Here is an 18,889-nt window from a genome sequence, read left to right as displayed (position 1 = left end):
CCCTGATATGTAGTTCAACTGAACACTTTCCTTTGTGATTCAACTTTTGCTTACAGGAAAGGCTCAAGCAGCTTGACTTTTCCAGTCAACTAAATTTTAGTTGCAACCTAGTATCTACCAATCCTTTGATTCTGAGCTTCGGAATGACTGTTCATGTGTTGGCAACTTTGAACAACAGCTGAATTATTAATTTGCATTTACTTGCTGCCTTGAGTAGACCTAGACCTTCAGGTTTTCTGTCTGCTCAGTTGTCCAAATAAACAAATTTACAGATTTTCTCCTTCTCCAACTCCTATGCTCCAGACAATTAAATCATCAACAAAGATGCAGAAAAGAGAAAGGATGTAATGGAGAATAGAGGTAATGTTTTAATTGTTAATTTAGTTTCCAACAATTTTGCACTACAGCAAAAGTGGAGAATGCCGATATATATATGCCGACGCCAGGTAGAGGCGCCAGTAATTTTGGGTCCGGCACCAAAATTTAGCGATGCTTCAAAATGGAAAGCATGATGCTTATTAGCATCGTGGAAAGCACGATGCTTATTAGCATCGTCGGAGGCCAAGAATTAAGGAGGAAAATGAGCAGACGACACTTAAAAGCATCGTCGCCCTTGCAGCTTTGGAATCTAAGATGATGCTTATAAGTGTCGTTGGAGGCCTCCACCTTAGACGACGCTTTTCAGACATCGTCAGAGGCTGGAAGCTGGGACCCCACCTAAGACGGAACATTTAAGCGTTATCATCGTCGGAAGCTGGTGCCTAAGACGATACTTATAAGCATCATCGGAGGCCTAGACCTAAGATGACACTTATAAGTGTCGTCGAAGGCCAACTCCCTCAATAAACAAAACCCCAGCGCCCGACCTGAAGCCCTCATTTTCCACAGCACTAGCCCCCTTTTCCTCCTCTCCAGCGCCCACCGACCGACCCCAAGCCCCGATCTATCTTCTCCTCCCTCCTCTCCAGTGCTGACCGACTGACCTCAACCCCCAATCGAGCTCCGCCTCCGTCCGAGGTATTTTTCTCCTCCTCCCTCCTCTTCGGCGCTAACCAACCGGCCCTAAGCCTCGATCTAGACGAGTATACATGATCTCTTCTAGTTATCCTACCTAGAGAACTTCATATATTGAACTCATGCATTGGCAATATCCAATTATCAAAAGAAAATGACAGCAGAATCTAGCAATGGCACTCATCCCACTCTTTCACTATAAAACGATGCTATTTATTTCTCTCTTATGAAGGGATTAGATCAAATTTTGGCACTATTGTATGGAATTTCCCAATTCTTAAGAAGATAAAGGTCTTTAACTGGATATATTATCATAACAAAGTTCTCGCTATAGATAATCTTGCAAAAAGAGGTTTCACAATTCCCTCATAACAAAGTTCTCGTTGTAGATAATCTTGCAAAAAGAGGTTTCACAATTCCCTCGTAACAAAGTTCTCGTTGTAGATAATCTTGCAAAAAGAGGTTTCACAATTCCCTCCATATGCTCTCTTTGTTCCATGCATTCGGAAAACTTGGACCATTTGATGCTATCATACGAGTATTCCAAATCCTACTGGAATCTCATCTTCCAAAATGAAGTTGTTCAGCAACTTCTGGATGTCCTTTTTAATCTCTGGAGCAAATGGGGGTGTGGCTTTGATATCATGTAACAACTTCTAGTAGCGGTTGATAGCCTTCTCTACATTGGTCTTTGGGGTCTCTAGAAGGAACGTAATAATTGGGTATTCAGGTTTGAAGAACTAGTGAGCAAAGAGATGGTAAAACAAATGATTTTTCTCTTCAAAGACTGGATTTACATATCACAAAATAGAGAAATTCGTAGAATGGCTTAGGAACTATAATTACAATAAAGCATACTCGACTAATAACCTGCCGATTACAACAACTATGGTTTTTCTTAACTTTTTCAAAGGGCCCCATGAGCTAATATTGAGAAAACGATAGTTGAAGCATGAACCTTGTGATTTGAAACAATACTACTCTACCATATACAAAAACAATTCTGGTTTATCTTATACTGCTACATTTAAAAGCTCTATCGACTATTATTAGAGAAAGACTATAATTTATGTTGTATTCTTTCTCAAATATATTAAATAGATTGTTATTGGAGAGAGACTTGTTAAAGAAATATAACTACATCGAGATGAAATATGTTGAACTCCATAATTCCAACAATCAAAATTTAAAAATTAAATATCAATAGTTGTTGGATGGTTTAAGTGTATTGGAGAGGGATGACGGTGTTAACCCCATAGTTTTAATGGTTTACTATTTGATTTTGAAGATAACAAATAAATGAATTTAGTTCATTATTATAATTATAGCAAATAAATAAAAATTAGGAATTGAGATTTCTTTTGAAGGTAGATGCTAAAATTCTGAACATGTGTTAGTATTTTTGACATAACTTCTTATTAAAATATAATCTTAATGCAATTCTTGTTGATTTGGAAATAAGACTTATTTATATAAATTTTTTTATATTAAATATATTTTCAAATTTGAACATTAGCTATGAGTAATAGGGTCTGCAATCTATCTATCCATAGCAGTTATTCAGGCTGACATATGTTTACTCTTTTAGCTGTAACTTTTCAACCAAATATTCTTTTGAGATGATTCTTATTAGGTTGGAAAAATAACTTGAAGGATACAACTTTGTCTCTAGCCACTAAGTCAAATTTAGCCTTTTGATTTGTTAAAAATATGCTGCAAAGTAGAAAATCAAATCTGATCCGAATTTGCCTACATTAAATGTGTTGGAAATAGGTTTCCAAAACTTCAAATTGTTTTAAATGGGAAAATGGCTTCTGAAGCCTATAAAAGGAGGTTTATACCTCATATTACAGCAAGAGAGTTCCACAGAGTTTGAAAGGATTGAAGAGAAATCAAGAGAGTATTGTGCTTACAAATAAAAAGCCTTTCTTATTGATAAATTGAGTGTAGTGCTTTCATTCTTATTATTTTGTTTAAGTATTGTAAAAGAGTTGTTGAGCTCTTATTGGCTTGAGTGATAGAGAGTGATTGGTTGGAAGGATTGTACTCTAGATAAACAAAAGAGTGTTTGAGGAGGTAGATCAACTCGGATATCACCAAGTGTAAAGATTGCTTGCACCCGAAAGACAAGCAGTTTGTAAAGCTTTGGATAAGCATAGTGGATTAAATCTCGAAAACGAGTTCCGAGAAATGGATGTAGGCTCATAAGGAGATCAAACCACTATAAATCATTGTGTATTACTTTTTTCCCTTCACTTTTTATTTTTCAATACTTAGTTGTATATTTGTGATTATTACTTACTATACTTGTTGCATCTAGTTTATCTCATTAGATTTAAAAACTTGAGGGAATTTTATTTTTTTCTGCAAAATTTTATAAAATCCAAATCATCCCTCCTCTTGGGTTGCCTAGTTGGGCCAACAAATTGAATTCACATAGAAATTTTATGCATGTGTTTCAAGAGTAGCTTTCCTTATAATTTTTTAATTCATTCAGTTAATTGATTCTTTTACCATGCTAGGCCAGGTTGAGTTGGTTTAAAACTAGATCATATCAAAAAAATTTCACTCTACACCTAGTATATCTATAAATAGATTGAAAAAAAAATAGCACATACCACTAATTTTATATGAATCCTTATCCAATCCTTCTAATTAATGGGTACTTCACTTACCAACTATATATCTCAATAAATAAAATTAAAATATGGTTAAGAAACGGACATCTAAGTTGGCATCCAAATAATGTGACAATGAAAGAAAAATAAAAATTGAGAAAAAATGTTATAAATCTTAAATACATCATTTCCTTCAAATTTTTTGTACCTTTTGTAATTAACTATAAATTAGGTACCCTTTCTAATTATGGGAACTAATTGTTTTATGGGTTATAGTTTATGGCAAGATTTCTACTAATCAACAAGTTTGAGTTAGGATTTTAAGGATTTATTCAATTCATGGTGACCTGTTGGTTTAATGAACCAAATATATATCCCACCAATTTATAATCAAGTTGTGATAGGCTAATCTATAATGCATTGAATTTTAAATAACCATCACCCAACTCTATTTATATTAGAAACGTTTAGGCAAGTTGGCAAGTCCTAATTCAAAAATGCCACCCCTAACCATATGAGTCATTCCAAGATAAACCTCATCAACTGGATGGATATAATTTCTTTCTCAATCCTATTGATTAAACTCCTATTAATGTATAACCTCCTTCTCTAGTCATAATCATTACAACCTTTCTAACATCAATTACATGGTCAAACCATCTGTCACATAAAAAAGAAATACCAATAATACACATATAGACACAGAAGATGATGACTCCCCCCTCCCTGCTCGTTGCCATCACCAACCTCCCTGATGGCTGGCCATTCTCAATTCAGCAACTTCAACTCCAACGCCACCTTTCCCTTACTAACTGGAGCCAAAATAATCTCATAGGAATCTACAAAAAGCCTACTGTTGTCAGGATCAAGCGCTACCATTACACCAAAACCGACCGGTGTTAGTGAAGGCGCAACTCTATTTCCTTAAACCCCACCAAAGGCAGCGTCACGAGTCGACTCCGACCAGGCCTCGCCCACCCCGGACTCCGACCTGGCCTCGCCATGGGTTCAGGGACCCTCGGGTATAACCCATCTACTAACCAAGCCATCGCCATTGGCAGGCGGCAGGACATGCTGACAGTGACTCTCCCTGTGCTGCTCAGGGACCCCGCAAGGTATGGCCCGCACAGCGGCAGAATATGTCCAACATTCCCCCCCCTAACGCGATGCCTGGGTTTCGAACTCGAGACCTCTGGCTCTGATACCGGTTGTCAGGATCAAGTGCTACCATTACACCAAAACCGACCGGTGTTAGTGAAGGCGCAACTCTATTTCCTTAAACCCCACCAAAGGCAGCGCCACGAGTTGACTCCAACTAGGCCTCGCCCACCCCGTACTCCGACCTGGCCTCGCCATGGGTTCAGGGACCCTCGGGTATAACCCACCTACTAACCAAGCCATCGCCATTGGCAGGCGGCAGGACATGCTGACAGTAACCCTCCCTGTGTTGCTCACGGACCCCGCAAGGTATGGCCCGCACAGCGGCAGAATATGTCCAACACCTACTTAATCAATTCTGCCTCACTCAATAGTGCTTCACTGAGCATTCTTTGCCCTTCCCACCAAAGAAACGTCTCTTTCAACCTCTACCCTTCGAGCATGTACAACTTCTAAAAATGTGTCCTCCACCAAATAGAAAATGGGTCCATGTCAAACCTAAAAAAGCCAGGCATAGATAAAGATATAGAGGACCACTTATTCTAAGTTCCCGCTCTATGGAGAAGCTGTACAACAACTTTTCATTGAGACGTCCAGCATTCCGTTCTTTTGCCGAAGTCATAAGAGGTCACCGCTCAGGTTAGATTGCCATGCACCCCATGCAACTCGAAGTACGAGTCTACTCCCACCCCCTCGACCAACCCTCTCACCCACTACCTTGTACCATCTCTATTGAAGGGGCAAGTCTTTTTCAAATGCGGCAAGCCTGATCATTTCAAATGGGCATGTAGAAACCCTATCAAGTATTTTCTCTGCCTTCACCTTGGACACTCTTACAAGTCTTATAAGGCATCCCCATTGCCTAAACAAAAACAACCCCCTTGCATTTCACTAACCACTCCCCTGAACCCTTTCCAATGTTGCCCCAAATGCCCCCTTTCACTGGCCAAGCTTTCTTCCTCACCAATGTCAACCTATCTCCATCCACTGTCACTTGATAACCGAGCGATGTCCTCCCTTCCAAACAAAAGACTCCGCCTCAAAGTGTTTCTATAGTTTACAACTAAAATAGCATAAATCTCCTCCTATTTGGATAGTGCAGCTTTCATCGAGTCGCTCTATCGACCCATCAAAATAGATGATATTGTTGTTACCCTTACCTACAAAGCCAAAGTCTCTGATTCATCGACGACGATAAAATTGTCCAATGAGAACGAGTTTTTCATCTCCTACTCATCGAATGAGATCATCCAAAGGCTAATGGCTCTAGGATGCATCCATGGGAATGAGTTCCCACTGGTTGTGCATCACTAGGATCAAGTTAGAGGTGGTGCACATCATAAACTCAAATACAAAGTATGCACCAGCCTTCTAACCTCCCACTCATCTACTAGAATCCTGAAGCCATCACCAATATTGTTGCTGGCTTTGGTGTTCCTCATGGTGCCAACTGATCGAGTTCTCATTGGGAAGATCTCACCAGCTTCGACTTACACCTTTATTACAAAAACTTTGCCGCAATCCGAATGGATGTCACTATTAGGCCTTACACCTACAATATCAATGTTGTTGTCAACTACTCTACTCCTTATAAACCAAACTTTGCTGATTCTTCTTCCTATAGTGAGCAAGTGGACCTAGAAAATGATGAATGGGATTTGTGGTTTGGTCACCCTAACCTACAACATCGCTGTTGCCCAAGGTGACAAGCCAAGAGCGGGGGGGGGGGGGGGTGAATTGGTTTCTCTAAATTTTTTTTTTACTATCTTAATTGAGTCAATTGATGAGTTAGTGAAGTTAAGACAATACACAATGCGAACACACAAGAAGTATAGTGGTTCGGTGCTCTCCTAAGCACCTACGTCCACTCCCCAAGCGATCCCTTGGAAATTCACTATAATCCCGCGGATTACAGTTGGATTGTTTTCCGGGCTCACAATCCAAAAACCTTTACACTTTGGTTTTTCGGGATCACCAAAAATCTATATTGGTTTTACGGGCTCACCAACGAACCTTCACAATTGGTTTTACGGGTTCACCAATAAACCTACACCGTTGGTTTTACGGGCTCACCAACAAATCTTTACAAAGTGATTAAAAAGAAGAAGAAAGTTGAAACTCCTAGATGAGCAAATATAACAATTATAAGCTACAAAGAAGAGTTTAGAATATAGTTATCGCTTGATGAGACTTCTCTCTTCTTTGTCAAGAATGCTTCACTCTTCAAGGGTGGATGGAGCTCTTAATGTCTCTTGGAATCTGCTCAACCACTTCCTTTTAACTCTTTGAATGAAGCACTTGGATGAAGAAAATTAGGGCTCTTGTCTTTCTTGTATAAGCCTTAATATTTTTGCAAAAGAATTTTTTTTCTGATGAATAGTGTCACTTTAAATAGTTTTCCTTACCCATTGGACACCCCCTATTGGTTAGATTTCAAAAGCTAGCCGTTACTTACTGTTAAGAGGATAAAAAGTACTTCTGCAGAACTAGCCGTTATGCTTCTGCCCGTGCTGGGGTCGACCCAAACTTTCTTGAGGTCGACTCAAACCACTATTCATCAAACTTGGGGTCGACTCAACTTTCACTGGGGTCGACCCAACTTTTACTGGGGTCGACTCATGCTACATTGGGGTCGGCCCTCTTAGGAAACACAGAACCTTATATTTCAGCCGTTTTTCACTTGGGTCGACTCAACTCTTTTCGGGTCGACTCAAGGTACAGTGGGGTCGACTCAAGTTCCATTGGGGTCGACCCTCTCAGGGATTCCAGAGACCCCGTTTTGAATGACACAGCCTTGGGGTCGACTCATGTTCAGTTGGGGTCGACACAAGTTACATTGGGGTCGATCCTCTCAGGGATTCCAGAGACTTGTTTTATTGAGGCTTAAAGATGGGGTCGACTCAACTTTGTGGAGTGATTGATTAAAACCCAGTTTGATTTTGATGAGCTCAAAGCATTTGAGTATATCTTGTGATTACTAATGAATTCAATTGAGTGTTTCAGTGAAAATCCTGTCCAAGTGTCTCTAGACTTGGTTCATAGTATTTTGGTTAAGTTAAGAAGTCTGCTGAACCAAAGTCTGAGACTCGAGTCGACTCCCGAGTATCACGAGTCGACTCCAAGCATATCAAGTTCACTGGCACGAGCTCGAGTCGACTCCAGATCAGTACGAGTCGACTCCGACTGAGAACAGAAAGAAGGACAGAAAGCTTCAACTCAGAAACTGTCAACGAGTCGACTCCTGAAGTGCGCGAGTCGACTCCAATGTTCAACGAGTCGACTCCAGGGTAGTAAGAGTCGACTCCAAGAGGAACACACAGAAAAGTCAGAGAGCAGTTTTCGGGTCTGAGATTCGAGTCGACTCCAGTGGAACGCGAGTCGACTCCGATGGTTGGCAGGTCGACTCCAAAGAAAGCAAGAGTCGACTCTCAGAGGAACACAAAGAAAAAGTCAGAGAACGATTTTCGGACTCTGAGATTCGAGTCGACTCCCGCAGTACGCGAGTCGACTCCGAGACTGAGCGACCATCAACAGACAGAAGACCATCTTACTGCCTCTGAGATTCGAGTCGACTCACAGACAGCTCGAGTCGACTCCGAGACAAGCTTCACGTCAAAAGGCAGAAGACCAACTTTCGGAAACTGAGAGCCGAGTCGACTCCAAGGAAGTTCGAGTCGACTCCAAGACTGGATGAGCCAAAAGACAGAGAATCGGGAGTTCGGGCTCTGAGATTCGAGTCGACTCCCAGGACAGTCGAGTCGACTCGAGTGGACAAAATTCAAATTTGGATCCACGGACTTCAGTGGATGAGCCGACTCCAAAATTGCCAGGTCAGCTCCAGAAGTTGGCGAGTCGACTCCAGGTCAAGACGAGTCGACTCCCAGTCGTGACGGCAACTTTAATTCAAATCTGGAACAGTTGCCGAGTCGACTCCGGAAAAGCTTGAGTCGACTCCCGCTACAGCCGAGTCGACTCCTGATCGCGCGAGTCGACTCCAACCCACCAACGGTCATATTGTCAGGCTGCGCAGAGTGTGCAGAACGGGCAGAAAAAGCAGTGTAACGGCTAGTTTCCGTGGGGGTTGGCTTAAATAGCCACAGAAGACTGTAGCAAGGCAGAGAACACACTTTCCACTCCAAGCATTCAAGCTTTCAAGCTCTCCAAGTGCTCTTCAACGAGAAAAAGGGAAGATCTGCATTTACTGCTCCAACAACATCTTCCCAGCATTAAAAGCTTCCTCCTCCTGCATTCAAGTCAACCACTCTTTCAAGAGGAGACCGGAGTTCAAGAAGCCTTACCCCTTCACCGGCTTAAAAGCGTTTGAGGGCTTCTAAACTCCTTCTTGTTTATATTGCTTTAAATCTGCTTAAGAGAAGCTTGTTTTTCTGTTTTCTTTCTATATCTTGTATTTACTTGATTCAATCGGGGGATTGAATCAAGGGGATTAAGGTTGGTTGGTGAGCCAAGTTAAAACCAACGTGTGTAAGGGTTTGATTGTGAGCCCGGAAAAAACAATCGGGGTTGGTTCTAGTCGGTGAGCCTGGGAAAAACCGACCGAGTTCGTTGTGAGCTCGTAAAACAACAAGTTTGGTTGTGAGCTTGCAAAACAACCGACTGTAATCCAAGGGGGTTATAGTGAAATTCCCAAGTGAAACTTGGGGAGTGGACGTAGGAGCAAGGGTTAGCTCCGAACCACTATAAAACTTTGTATTTGTAGTGCATTGTCTCTCGTCTTCTTCCCCGCACATTACTCACAGCACTTAGCTTTAATTAAATAAATTGCTATAGTCGTTAATTAATCATCCACAAAGTTTTAATTAGTCAAATTAATTTAAAAACCCAATTCACCCCCCCCCCTCTTGGGTTGTCTATCTGGGCAACAAGTGGTATCAAAGCCAAAAACTCTTCCACTCAAGAGTTAAAAGATCAAAATGACAACCCCATTTGGATCTTCTCACATTGAGGGTCAGTCCACCCAAAGATCCCCTTTCTTCAATGGATCCGATTACTCATACTGGAAGGCTAGGATGAGAATATTCATCCAAGCCCAAGACTATGAGATGTGGACCATTGTAGTAAATGGTCCATACATCCCATCCACATATGTAGAGGGTGTTAAGGTACCCAAACTAGAAATGGATTGGGATGAGCATGACATGAGGAAGGCATAACTAAACTCTAAAGCAATGAATGTGTTCTATTGTGCCTTAGACCGTAATGAATTCAATAGGGTCTCTACTTGCAATTCTGCAAAAGAGATCTGGGACAGACTTGAAGTGACCCATGAGGGCACGAATCAAGTGAAAGAGTCCAAAATAAATATTTTGGTTCATAAATATGAACTATTTAAAATGGACTCTAACGAAACAATTACATGTATGTTCACTAGGTTTACTGATATTGTCAATGGCCTAAAAAGCCTTGGCAAGAACTATACTAACAGTGAACTTGTCAGGAAAATCCTTCGGTGTCTACCAAGGTTGTGGGAAGCCAAGGTGACGGCGATCCAAGAAGCTAAAGACTTGAACAAGCTTCCACTTGAAGAGCTCCTTGGATCCCTGATGACTCACGAGCTCACCATGAAACAACACAACGAGGAAGAGTCCTCCCATAAGAAAAAGGTAATAGCTTTAAAATCTCCTTCATCTAACAAAGATTTATCTTGCAGTAGCAGCAGTGAAGAAGAAGAAGATGAGGAAGATGGTGGTGAGGCTCTTCTTGTGCGAAAGTTCAAGAAATTCATCAACCACAAGAAGTCCTATCATCAAAGGAGAGGCACCTCAAATTTCCTACCGCAAGGACAAAGGTAAGGAAAGGGAAAGTGAAGGGATCGGGTGCTATGAGTGCAAAAAGCCGGGACACATCCGAGCTGAGTGTCCCTTACTAAAGAAGGGCAGCAAGTACAAGAAGAAGAAGAAAGCCCTTGTCACCACCCTATCGGACTCCGACGCATCATCTTCATCATCGGATGAAGAACAAGAAGAGAAGGCCAATTTCTGTTTCATGGCCAACGAAAACGAGGTAACTTCCGACACGCATCCTGATTTTTCTTTTGATGAACTTTATGATGCATTTAATGAATTAATGGTAGAATATAAGGCTATAAATCTTAAGAATAAAGAACTGAAAATAACTAATCAATCATACCTACATAAATACGATAAATTAGTTAAGGATAAGGATTTAATCACCAAAGAAAATATAGAACTTAAAACAAGCAACCAACTTTTAACTCAAAAGACTAACACCTTAACTAGAGAAAATGAAAAACTAACTAAGAAATTTTCAGAACTTAACAAATATAAACAAACCTTAGATAAGGATCTTACTAAAGAACTTAATGATCTAAAAGCCGAAAAACAAACAATAACTAAAGAACTTAACAAATACAAACCCATAGTTGAAAAATTCACATATAGCTATGAAAAATTAAACATGATACTAAATAGTCAACGTGCAGTATTTAATAAAGCGGGTTTAGGGTATAAACCAAGGAATAAGCAAAAACTTCTTAGTAATTTCTTTGTTAAAGCTGGGAAAACTAAAGTTAAGAAAATAACTTGCTTTTGTTGTGGAATAGTAGGACATAAAGCAAATGCATGTGACTATAGGAAAAGAAAAACTAAAAGAAAAATTAAAAGGGTATGAGTTCCAAAAGGAACCAACTTGACTAACCATGAAGGACCCAAGAAAACTTGGGTACCTAAGATGACATAATTTGCTTGTGTAGGAGTGTCTTGCAGCCAAGGTCAACAAGAACTGTTGGTATTTGGATAGTGGCTGCTCAAGGCACATGACGGGTGATAAAGACCAATTTTTCACCCTTGAAGCTAAGAAGGGAGGTGCTGTGACGTTTGGAGACAACAACCAAGGTCACATCATTGGTATTGGTAAAGTTCAAATCACCCCTTCTACTTTTATAGATAATGTTAGATATGTTGATGGTCTTAAGCATAACTTGTTAAGTATTAGTCAATTATGTGATAAAGGATATGATGTTATGTTTAAACCATCACTATGTATTATAACAAATTCTAATGATAATAGTTTAGTTTTTAAAGGGATTAGACGTGGAAATGTGTATGTGGTAGACCTAGAAGATCTTGCAAAACATAACCAATGTTTAGTTGTTAATGAAACTAAAGAAAATGATGCTAGTTGGTTATGGCACCGTAAGTTAGGTCATGCAAGCATGGACACAATAACTAAATTAGTTAAAAGAGACTCCGTGATAGGTTTGCCAAAATTAAAATTTGAAAAAAACAAAATTTGTGAAGCATGTCAATTTGGCAAACAATCTAGGAACTCATTTAAATCTATAAAATGTGTCTCTACCTCTAGGCCACTAGAACTATTACATATGGACTTATTTGGTCCAACTAGAACAACAAGCCTAGGTGGAAATAAATATGGTCTAGTTATAGTAGATGATTACTCTAGGTACACATGGGTCATGTTTCTAGCACATAAGGACCAAGCATTTTCTATGTTTAAAAAGTTCCATAAGGAAGTAACAAATGCTAGAGAGTCTTCAGTCATAGCCATTAGAAGTGACCATGGTACCGAATTCGAAAATCAATTATTTGACGAATTTTGTAGTAAAAAGGGAATAACCCATAATTTTTCTGCACCTAGGACACCACAACAAAATGGAGTTGTGGAGAGGAAGAATAGAACACTAGAAGAAATGGCTAGGACTATGTTATGTGAAAGTAACCTCCCTAAGTACTTTTGGGGAGAAGCCATTAATACTTCTTGCCATATATTAAATAGAGTTCTATTAAGACCCATTATAAAGAAAACACCTTATGAACTGTGGAAAAACAGAAAACTAAAAGTTAACTATTCTCATGTTTTTGGATGTAGGTGTTTTATACATAATAATGGGAAAGATAATCTAGGGAAATTTGATCCTAAATCTGATGAAGGAATATTCTTAGGTTATTCTACAACTAGTAAAGCCTATAGAGTCTTTAATAAAAGGACCCTAGTTATAGAAGAATCTATACATGTTGTTTTTGATGACTCTAGTGACATCTCGTCTAGTAAGAAAGTTAATTTTGATGATGATATTGAAATACTTGAAGAAAAGATAGATGAGATGGGATTACAAGAAGATAATCAAAAATTGATTGAAGAAGCATCATCAAGCCAAGAGCCTATTGTGGATCATGGGTTAACAAAAGCTTGGAGGTATGCTCATGGGCATCCTAAGGAACTAATTCTAGATGATCCATCTCAACCCGTTAGGACTAGAGCATCTCTTAGAAATTTGAATAATCATCTAGCTTTTGTTTCACACTTTGAGCCCAAACATATAGAAGAAGCCGAAAATGATGTAAATTGGATAAATGCAATGCAAGAAGAACTAAACCAATTTACTAGAAACAAAGTGTGGGATCTAGTAGAGAGACCTTCTGAATATCCAATTATAGGTACAAAATGGATATATAAAAATAAGCTAGATGAAAATGGAATTGTTATAAGGAATAAGGCTAGACTAGTAGCAAAGGGTTATAATCAAGAAGAAGGTATAGACTTTGATGAAACCGTTGCTCCCGTAGCTAGACTTGAGGCTATTAGACTATTATTAGCATATGCATGCTCTAAGGACTTCAAGCTATATCAAATGGATGTAAAAAGTGCTTTTCTAAATGGGTTTATTAATGAGGAGGTGTATGTAGAACAACCTCCTGGTTTTGAAAATCATCAATACCCTAATCATGTGTATAAACTGAACAAAGCACTTTATGGACTAAAACAAGCACCTAGAGCATGGTATGAGAGACTTAGTAAATTCCTATTAGAACATGAATTCTCTAGGGGAAAATGTAGATACAACATTATTTCTGAAAAAGAAAAATAAGGATATGTTATTAGTACAGATTTATGTTGATGATATCATTTTCGGTGCTACTAACAATCGCCTCTGCGAGGAATTTGCTGATTTGATGCGAAGTGAGTTTGAGATGAGCATGATGGGAGAGCTGAACTACTTCCTCGGGCTTCAAATCAAACAATCTGAAGGAGGCATCTTCATTAATCAAGCAAAATATATCAAGGAGATGCTCAAGAAGTTTGATATGGAGGGAAACAAGTCAATCAGCACCCCCATGAGCTCATCATGCAAGTTAGACCAAGATGAATCAGGTAAATCTGTAGATCAAAAACTTTATAGAGGTATGATAGGTTCTTTACTGTATCTTACCGCAAGTAGGCCTGATATTATGTTTAGTGTGTGCATGTGTGCTAGATATCAGGCTAATCCTAAAGAATCACACCTAGCTGCAGTTAAGAGAATCTTTAAATACTTAATTGGAACTAAGAACATAGGGCTGTGGTACTCTAAAGAATCTAGCCTAAACTTAATAGGGTACACAGATTCAGACTTCGCTGGATGTAAGCTGGATAGAAAAAGTACCAGCGGGTCCTATCAATTTCTAGGAGAAAACCTTAATCTCATGGTTTAGCAAGAAACAAAACTCGGTTGCGTTATCCACTGCAGAAGCTGAATATGTTGCAGCCGGGAGTTGTTGTGCTCAAATCTATGGATTAAACAACAATTAGAAGATTATGGCATTAAACAAGATAAAATTCCCATTAATTGTGATAACACAAGTGCCATAAATCTCACTAAAAATCCAATTCAACACTCAAGAACTAAACACATTGAGATAAGACATCACTTCATAAGAGATCATGTATTGAATGGTGATGTGTCACTCCAATTTGTGTGTACTGATAATCAATTAGCAGACATTTTTACAAAACCCCTAAGTGAAGAGAGGTTTAGTGTGCTTAGAAGGGGATTAGGAGTGATTGATCCATCCTAGTGGGAATTTTTCACTAGATTAATTGATTTTGATGATTAGAATGAGGTTAAAATAGAGTTTCTATACAGTGATCATCAAATCAGTCCTAATTAGCTGATTTTCCCTCATTTGGCACGATTATGGCATGGTTTTTAGGTGCGTGCCAAGGTTAGAGACGACTCGAGTAAGTTTCAGAGCCGGCTCCTAAGGGGGAGTCGACTCGCACATTTGCGGGAGTCGACTCGCAAAGTTGGCAGCTGAGGGGAGTCGACTCGCACAATGTCGGGAGTCGACTCGAAGTCTACATGCGCTAACAGAGAGTCGACTCGCGCATATTCTGGAGTCGACTCGAGGTCGAGTCGACTCGCGACTCAGGGGAGTCGACTCGCAGTCGGGATCCGACTTTTTAACCCTAGGGTTGTCGTTTCGCAAACACTTTTTCTCAAGCCGCCACTGTTCACAAAGCCCTAGAGCCGACTCCTAGGTCATCCCCGATCGTCTCCAAGCCCTTTTCCCGTCGATTCTTCGCCGGACATTGAGTTTCCGTCCGTTCCTAGGTCATTTCCGGTCCGTCCCGAGCTTCCTCTGTCGGTCCTTCACCGTCCTCTAGGTATTTTTCTTCCCGTTTAGGTCAAGATGCCTCGTAAGACCGTCGTTAGGAAGAGGTCCCGTCCCGAGGCCGGTCCCGAGCGGCGCTCCAAGGCGCGGCACGATCCCGCGAGGCAACCACCTCCGGATCGTTCCCCGCCTAGGGTGGTTCTCGTTAGGCCGTTGGCCGGGAAGGCCGTCACCTCCGGGAGGTTTGTCGATTTCGACTATCTCTCCCGGGAGGGTTCACCATAGGCGATAGGCTTAGAGCCCAGGGCCTAGAGTACTTCCTCACCTTGGACCTTCCCACCTATCCTGGCCTAGTTCAAAAGTTTTACAGTACCGTCCATCGGGGAGATGGAGGTATCGAGGGCACGGTAGTAGGTGTCCCGTTGCGTGTCACAGAGGACCTCATTGCCCATATCCTTCACCTTCCATTAGTAGGGGTGGCTCCCGCACACCCTGAGGATAGAGTTGCGGCCCTTACGGTCGTCTTAGGGCATCCACCTCAGTCCCCCCTAGATGAGGTATCTGCTAGCTCACTTCCTATTGAAGTGAGAATCCTTTTGAGCATTCTGTCCAGGTCCATCTTCCCTAAGACAGGGAGATTTGATTTTGTGAATGAGAGGGACTTAGCTATTATGTCTTATATCCTTCAGGACACCCCTATCAACTTTCCCAAGCTCATTTATAGGTATATGTGTGAGCCCCTAGATAGACCTAGGCTCACCCTCCCATACGGGATGATATTCACTCTTCTCTTTAGGCAGTACGAGATTCCCATTCCTGAGAGGGAACCCTCTCGTGCATTGCGATGGACAGATCGCTTGTGTACGGGGACCATGCACAGGATGGGATTTCGGAAGAGAGAAGGGATCTGGGTTAGGAAGTCCACTCTCACTGCTCAGACCACCAGACCATCACCCAGTCCTGAGCCAGATTCAGACTACCCAGACCTTCCAGACCATCCAGACCTCCCATCCACTCCTCCTGCTCCTACCACCTTTGCCGGACCTTCCTCCTCGGCTCCACCATCTATGGAGGTCCGTATTGATCCAGAGCAGCTCCGGGAGCTGCGGCAGGAGATCGTCCGAGATCTGAGGGACGATCTGCTTCGGGAGCTCCGAGGCTCGGTGCCTGCTCCCACTCCTGCACCCGTATCTTCTCAGTTGGTCCCGTCCTTGACAGCCGTGACAGACATGACGGCTGAGGTGCGGCAAGAGATCTACAATGTCCGGAGTTTGGTCCAGGCCCAGTTCCAAAGCATGAATGAGGTCACGAGCACCACTCGACAGATGCGAGAGGACATAGGTCGTGACATGCACACCACCACCGAGGGGGCCGAGCGCTTGTCGAATGTACTCATCGACAAGCTGGATGCACTTCAGACATCGGTGACTGGGCTTCAGACGTCGGTGATTGAGCTCTCCACTACACATAGCAGAGCCACTACGTCTATTATCGCGCAGCTTGGCCATGTTACAGATGCAGTCACCCTCCTCATGGAGCAGAACCGATTGAGAGGAGGAGCACCATCCTCGAGAGGAGGAGCCACATCCTCCAGAGGAGGAGATGTATCCTCGAGAGGAGGAGCCACATCCTCCAGAGGAGGAGATGTATCCTCGAGAGGGGGAGCCTCATCCTCGAGGAGGCCATAGATGTTTTTGTGTTTTGTCTTGTTTTACTTTACTTATTATATGCTCAAATGTACTTACATTCATATCAATACAATGAGTAGACATCTTATCTTCAATTATGTGCCATTTGATGATTGTTTGTGCCATTGATTGTGTGTGATTACCTCCTTTTTGATATGATGACAAAAAGGGGGAGAAATATGTGTAAAATATGTAAAAGGGGAGAAATATGGATAAAATATGTAAAAGAAATCAATAAAAAGATAAACTCTTAAAAACACACACAAATTTGTTCTAAGTGGATTCGGTACCTCGAGGCTCATTATCTCTCTTTTGGGGCTCCTAATGGAGTAATCTCCAGAATCTATTCAAGGGATATTCGGAGATTAGCTGAATCCTACTCAAGAACAAATTGACAGATTTTCCCTCTAAAAACAAAAAATTCAGTTCAAAAACTTCAAAACATGAAAAGAAAATTCAGAAAATCAAAACATAGTTGAATGCATATGTTGAGGGGGAGAATCTGAATTTTAATCAAGCGAAATCATTAATGACATATAAGCCAAACAATTGTTTGCATAATATGAAGGCTTATATAATTCCAAATGAAAGGGGGAGCTTTAACTCCGAAATTTAATGTTTCACTCCTTTCAAGCTTGGATAAATTAAATTATCAGACATTTGAATTCATTTATGGATTTTATTTCATTATTTATTGAGCAATTCATTTTACATATACTCAAAGTTTTGTCATCATCAAAAAGGGGGAGATTGTGGAGTGATTGATTAAAACCCAGTTTGATTTTGATGAGCTCAAAGCATTTGAGTATATCTTGTGATTACTAATGAATTCAATTGAGTGTTTCAGTGAAAATCCTGTCCAAGTGTCTCTAGACTTGGTTCATAGTATTTTGGTTAAGTTAAGAAGTCTGCTGAACCAAAGTCTGAGACTCGAGTCGACTCCCGAGTATCACGAGTCGACTCCAAGCGTATCAAGTTCACTGGCACGAGCTCGAGTCGACTCCAGATCAGTACAAGTCGACTCCGACTGAGAACAGAAAGAAGGACAGAAAGCTTCAACTCAGAAACTGTCAACGAGTCGACTCCTGAAGTGCGCGAGTCGACTCCAATGTTCAACGAGTCGACTCCAGGGTAGTAAGAGTCGACTCCAAGAGGAACATACAGAAAAGTCAGAGAGCAGTTTTCGGGTCTGAGATTCGAGTCGACTCCAGTGGAACGCGAGTCGACTCCGATGGTTGGCAGGTCGACTCCAAAGAAAGCAAGAGTCGACTCTCAGAGGAACACAAAGAAAAAGTCAGAGAACGATTTTCGGACTCTGAGATTCGAGTCGACTCCCGCAGTACGCGAGTCGACTCCGAGACTGAGCGACCATCAACAGACAGAAGACCATCTTACTGCCTCTGAGATTCGAGTCGACTCACAGACAGCTCGAGTCGACTCCGAGACAAGCTTCACGTCAAAAGGCAGAAGACCAACTTTCGGAAACTGAGAGCCGAGTCGACTCCAAGGAAGTTCGAGTCGACTCCAAGACTGGATGAGCCAAAAGACAGAGAATCGGGAGTTCGGGCTCTGAGATTCGAGTCGACTCCCAGGACAGTCGAGTCGACTCGAGTGGACAAAATTCAAATTTGGATCCACGGACTTCAGTGGATGAGCCGACTCCAAAATTGCCAGGTCAGCTCCAGAAGTTGGCGAGTCGACTCCAGGTCAAGACGAGTCGACTCCCAGTCGTGACGGCAACTTTAATTCAAATCTGGAACAGTTGCCGAGTCGACTCCGGAAAAGCTTGAGTCGACTCCCGCTACAGCCGAGTCGACTCCTGATCGCGCGAGTCGACTCCAACCCACCAACGGTCATATTGTCAGGCTGCGCAGAGTGTGCAGAACGGGCAGAAAAAGCAGTGTAACGGCTAGTTTCCGTGGGAGTTGGCTTAAATAGCCACAGAAGACTGTAGCAAGGCAGAGAACACACTTTCCACTCCAAGCATTCAAGCTTTCAAGCTCTCCAAGTGCTCTTCAACGAGAAAAAGGGAAGATCTGCA

The sequence above is a fragment of the Phoenix dactylifera genome, unplaced genomic scaffold (genome assembly GCF_009389715.1).
Source record: "Phoenix dactylifera cultivar Barhee BC4 unplaced genomic scaffold, palm_55x_up_171113_PBpolish2nd_filt_p 000631F, whole genome shotgun sequence".
Classification (NCBI taxonomy): Eukaryota; Viridiplantae; Streptophyta; class Magnoliopsida; order Arecales; family Arecaceae; genus Phoenix; species Phoenix dactylifera.
The sequence above is the reverse complement of the archived record's forward strand: the minus strand, read 5'-3'. Positions refer to the sequence as shown.